Genomic DNA, 6,000 nt, shown 5'->3' with positions numbered 1-6,000 from the left:
TTCTTTCCATTATAAACAGTCTTTATGGACACTCCAACTATTTTTGAAATCTCCTTTGGTGTGACGAGTGCATAAGGGAATCACACACACTTTGACGTTTGCTTTCCTGATTACTCATATGGGCAAAAGTTTCTGAAAAGGTATGGATAATAGTGTTAGGTATGATTATGACATCAATATATGTTTGGTTTCAAAACAATTGACGTAGTGCCTGCTGAGAAAAAACAACTAAATGTTCATTGTAAATTTTGCTTCCCCACCCTGTATATATATATATATATATATATATATATATATATATATATATATATATATATATATATATATATATTTATAGCATGTGAGATATCCCTAACAATATGCTTTTGATATGTTTTGTTTTTTTTTCTTCAGGGGTGGACATGTTTAACTCGTTTTTGTAGTCAAATTTAAATCTCAGGTTTAAGTATATGATTTAATTAATGTATTTGAATGAGTCTGCAGTGATTGACCATTCAACATGTCCACAATAAGAAATATATATAGTTTTATATTTATAGCAAAAGGGGCTCATATTCCAAAATGATATCAACTATGGACATATGAAACACTTTTTCCCTACATCCTTAACAATTAACTCTGGACTTGTGTAGTAATATGCCATGACATTTTTATTTAGACCTGTGATTCTATGCCAGTGCACGAGTAATTGTCATATTACAAAAGCTGCTTTGCAATCTATTTTTCAAATAGGATTCCTAATGTGTGATGATTCTTAAAATTACTAGTAGTTCCCTCATTTGACCACGTCTCCGTTTTGTTTATTTGTTTAAGAATGTGGAGTAAATTAATTGCGCTTGATTGGCATTAACATAGCCAAATAAGAATTTGAAATTGCTAATATTGAACGCCCTGAGGGCATCTGTGTCCCAATCCACCAGAGTACTTATCATGCCTTCCTCAACTGCCTGGCAGCATTGTTGGAGAGAGCACTGCTTGTTGGTTCTGCAAAATACTGCTGTATGGCATTTGATTTGTTTACTGCTATGGGGAAGATGAAAACAATGTGCCTCATATACATGTATAGTGAACTGGAAGAGCACAACATAAGCTTATGTCTTTGAATGTTTTTTCTGAATATTTATGTGTAAACATGAATTTATTTGAATATGTTATTGCTTCCTTCTGTCATATAAGCATATGAGAAGTTCCCAATATTCTGTTCTGCCTATAGGGTGGCTGCTGCATTTTCGGCTGTGCCTCCCCTGCTGGTGAAAAATGAATGAATTAGCACCTCTTGTCCGGTAAGAAATGAACCTAATTTATAATCTAATTATGATGATGTCTCAGGGATCAAATTAGCATTCTCTGTGTTTGCATATCTGGGTAAATATGGAAATCATCATGTTGTTATTCCCATTTTCATTCACACAAGAGTGCGCCTGAATGTCACCCTCTTTATGGGTAGAGCATGATTATATTGTAAATATTGTCTCCTGTTTGGGGGCTGTGCATTACCAGTGCTCATCACTGAACACATGGCTACAACTAGCCTGTTTCAATAGTCATTCATCTTCTGTGCCTTTAATTCTGGTGCTCAGCCAGCCTCGAAGCCTGGAATGGGGGAAAGGCGTTAATTAACAGCAAGGCAGCGATCAGCCACAGACTTCCTTTAAGTTTGCATCCTGTAGCTCTCTAAGCTCTCTGAATGATCCCAGGCCAAATATTGTGCACTGAACCACGAGAGGAGTCTTTTTAAAAGGCAAAAATGTGTGTGTCTCCCATTTAAAATAAATGCACTGCACATGTTCCACATGGCTCGCTATCACCCCCCCCATCCCTCCTCCATGCGCCCTCTCTTTCTATTCCTTTCCTCCCTCCCACCAGCTCTACCGGGGCCCGTGGGAAGAACTGACTCTGGGAGCAGACAGTCTGCAGCCCTGAATAAATGTATAAGAGGGAGAAGGGGAAGGGAGGGCACATTAGCAGGCAGAGAGAGAGCAAGAGAGGGAGAGAGAACATATTGAGTGTTGGAGGACATACATGCACAGTGTACAGAGAGAACGAGATACACTGATAGGAGAAAGAGAGAGGAAACCAGCTTATAGGACTGAGAAAGGAGAGAGAACGTTATAGCTGCCTTAATTCAGCTCTCCCTCTCCTTCCAGCACAAACACATGCTCTTACACACTCCCACCCTCTCTCCCTGACACACACACACACACACTCATTTGCACGCGAACACGCACACATACATCCACACACTCACACACAGTTGCTTTAGGGTATACCAGTCGGCTTTGGCAGTCCTCTCCTTTGTTGTTTTTGCTATTGGTTAGTCTCAGCGGCAGCGTGGCGTGCGCCTCTATCGCTGGGGTGGGTGCATGTATATGTGTGTGTGGAGTCTGCGAGGCGGTGTGTGAAGGATGCCACTAGCAGTACCCGGGTAAGTCAGCTCCTTCCTCCTTTCCCTTTATTCCTTCCTTTTCCTGTCTTTCTTTTTCTCTTTCTTTTGGCTTTTCTTTCTTTTCGTTCTCCTCTCTGATCTACAGTCTCTCGCTTGGGAAGCTGGGCTCTCTCCACCTACCGTGTACATCCGCTATATCCTCTCTCTCCCTCTCTCTATTTCTCTGGGCTTTCTCTGTATGCTTTCTCTCTCCCTCAGTGTCTTTCTTGGTCTGCGTTATACCGTCTCCTCCCGACTGTGCTCTCGCCATCCCTGCTTCCCTCGCCTGTTTCCTCCTCTCTCTCTCTCCCTCTCTCTCTCTCCAGCTCTCTCTCTCTCTCTCTCTTCCTCACTCTCTCTCTTCAGGCTGCGCCTCATTGGTGTGTCCTGATTCCCTTTTTCCATTAGGCTCCAGGCCCATTGGTCGTCTGCCTTCCAACCATTATCTCTACTCCTCCACCCCTCTGTCATCCTTTCTCCCTTCACTCTCCCTCCTTTCCTCATTCCCAGTCATCTCTCAAGTCGTAAAAATGATTTGCATGCAGAAGGTGAGCAGAACTTTGCAGCGAGAACAGTAAGTGAATTGGGAGAGAGTGAGAAGAAAAAGTGTGAATAAGGAGAGGAAACGCTTTCTGGAGAGAAAGAGGGAAAGTTTAAAGAGAAGACTGCAGTTGGTAGGTAACTTGCGTTCTTTTACAAGTCACAGCATGTTTTGCTTTACTGTTAAAGATATATGTAAAACCAGTGAAACGATTTGCTAGCATTATCTCAGTTTAGTTGTTACTCTGTTGTTGGTGATTGTTTAGATTGGTTTAGTAGTTAGATCATGTGGCGTTGGTGCAGTGACTTCAGTGGGAACAGTAACAGTTGGATAAGCCAATTCTATTGCTTTATTATTCTCCCATATTACCATAGGATGATGGCATTCTATGTATCTTATGCTCCTTTTTACGCTTCAGTGTTACTTCACTTGCTGAATATTAATAGTGATGGGAATTTGGTGATAAAGTGTATAAAACTAAGTGCTTTTACTGTACAGCATGCACTGCATGTGGTAGACTAACACAGTATAACGTTCCGTTGAAAAGTTTGTTCTTCAAGTTTTGTGATCCTGTGTGAATAATGCAGTGCTGTAAATGTCAGCAATGCATGTGATGTGGATAGCATCCCCTAACATATTTATCATATGTCGCTTTTCTTGTTGAATACTTTGTTATTGTTTTTAAGAATTAATTTGAGTCACATACTTTTTGGGACCAAGTATATTTTGTCATTAATCATATGCTTGATTTTTGAGTTTGTTTGAACGAATTAGCTTTAACTGTGTTCTGGAAGAGAGCTGTTAAGCATCCAGGCAAGGTAAAAGAAGCGCTGTGGCTACAAGAAAACAATAGAAAAAGTCAGAAATTCAGTCAGAAAAGAGTGGAGTTGTGGGAGTACAAGGAGAGGATATGAAGTTGTCAGAGGGATTGAGTGTGAAATTTTAAATGTAGTTAACTCTGGTTGAGTAATATGCATATGCTGCACATAAACAGTCATGCATACATATACCTCTCCTTCCTAAATGTCACCCTGCACATATTATTTTTATTTTTTGCAAATAAGTAAAGACAATGTAGATGTTGTTGTGTGTTTTCTGTGTGTGCTCCCGTGGGTGGTATGTACTGTATACAGCAGAAGGCAGATGCGCTGCAACATGTTTCATTGTGTCAAGACAAACAAAGCTCTGATGAAAAGTCAGATAGTTGTGCCTGCTCTCCCTTACCCAAAGTGTGTCAGAATGACTGTTTCTCATGTCAACAAATGATAGAGACAGTGTTTGGTAACATCTGGGGATACTCTGAGGGACTCCAACAGTGCCTCATTTGACAAGAAGTCAGCCTACATGATGGAGGCGTAATGAAGATCTTTTTATCGCCATATTCACATTAGTAAAGTTTAGATTAATCCCAGTCCTATAGAGAAATAGTTATGTAACAATCTAGTGAACACTGGAAGAGGTCATTGTTTTAACACAGTGTCTGCCATACAGTCAGAACAGTGTGCTCTTGTGTTCATTGCCCTGAATTGTACAGAGGGTTATCTCAATGTATTGAGACGGTCGAGCCAGAGTGACTGGCTTGGCGTGAGGAGAACCCATGTTCTCCGGGATGCTCCTTTAGCTGGAAAAGGAGGAAATGTTTTGCTTGTTAAGGGGAGACTTGTGTTGGTGTACAGTGAGAGTGTATGGCTGTGTGTGTGTGTGTGTGTGTGTGTTTGTGTGTGTGTTTGTGTGTGTGTGTGTGTGCGTGTGTGTGTGTGTGTGTGTGTGTGTGTGTGTGTGTGTGTATGTATGTGTGTAACCGTGGTGCCTGATGTGCTTTGCTGAGCGAGCCGAGGACAGGGAGACAGCTGAATGTGATTAAATTATAGAGGGAAAGCACGCTACCCCGGTCTTACTGGGACCAACATTGCGGGAACCCCCCCCCCTCCCCTTTCTCCATCCTATCGTCTCTCTCTCTCATTTTCTCTCCCTTTCTCTCTTTCCCTCGCTCTCCTGTATGAAAGTAGGAGAACCCAGCCCCTAATAATCACAACAGTCTAGTCAGACCTGGAGGGGAGAGGAAATTGGGTGTTGATGGCATTGCTGAATATGGACTGTAAGGTCATAAGAAATGTACTGATGCACTGTACAGCTGCTATGCCTCATGTCCCTGTGTATTTTGTATTACTCTTAAATGAACACTCATGTCTAAATGAAGAAATAGAGGTAAACAAAATCTACTTTTGTTTGCATACATTTTTTTAAGAAGGCATTGCATGAATATATAGGAGAGCATATGTGTGGCTTTGTGAAGACAAGCATGACCACAGATTGAGCTTAATGGTTGATGGTGGAGGTGGTGGTGGTGGTGGTGGTGGGGGGGGGGTGTCTGTCTTTCCTCCAGACTCGCTTGGGAAATACTGTATGTCCCTTATTCCTCAGCAGCCTAATGAATGAGCAGAAGAAAGCCTCCTGGGGATCCTCTGCATGCAACTGGCAGGACAGGAGTGGGGGGGCATTCGTGCGCTAATATTAGTCTCCATGTTGAGTGGCTGGATCACACATCCACATGCTATGCTTAGCATGTCTGAGCCATATACTACTAGAGCATGACTCTGCGTTCATGTCAGACACTATGTGATCTGCTGCAGTGGTCACTTTTGCATGTGTCATTATGCATATATTAAACAACGGCTTTATGAGCAAAATACTGTAGGTATGTGTTTACAAAACATTATAACTGCAATATTCATCATAATTTATTCTTGTTTCATTTTTTTTGGTAAATTACTAAATATCTTACTATTATAATTTAATAATTTTTTGAAGTAGGGCAGAAGAGTTAATCAAATTTGATCAAAATGGCAATATTTCCAAATGCACTATCCAAATTCCAGCAGCTGCAATTTTCTGATAAAGGTAAAATGTGTCACGACATACCATAATAAATGAGGCAATGTGGAGCAACAAAGATGCCCCAGCTTATAAATCATGCTCCAGTGGTAAGGGAACTTGCTTTTTTGGTACAGACTCTTGCAAAAGTTAAGGGCAA

General features: G+C 41.2%; 1 protein-coding gene across 3 annotated transcripts in view; it reads left to right on the top strand.

The window, feature by feature from the left end:
• The first annotated feature begins 1,990 nt into the window (after positions 1-1,990).
• myt1lb (myelin transcription factor 1-like, b) overlaps positions 1,991-6,000 on the top strand; it is a 110,328-nt gene continuing 106,318 nt past the window's right edge. The window contains exon 1 of one of the 3 annotated variants that reach the window (XM_030126570.1): positions 1,991-2,425. The gene's annotated coding sequence lies outside the window, so the exon portion shown is untranslated. Of the gene's footprint in view, positions 2,426-2,462; positions 3,100-6,000 lie in introns of those variants that run through there. The other 2 variants (XM_030126571.1, XM_030126569.1) reach the window with 2 other exon arrangements.

The sequence above is a fragment of the Sphaeramia orbicularis genome, chromosome 22, assembly GCF_902148855.1.
Source record: "Sphaeramia orbicularis chromosome 22, fSphaOr1.1, whole genome shotgun sequence".
NCBI classification, from domain to species: Eukaryota; Metazoa; Chordata; class Actinopteri; order Kurtiformes; family Apogonidae; genus Sphaeramia; species Sphaeramia orbicularis.
This window is presented reverse-complemented; position numbering and strand designations above follow the sequence as displayed.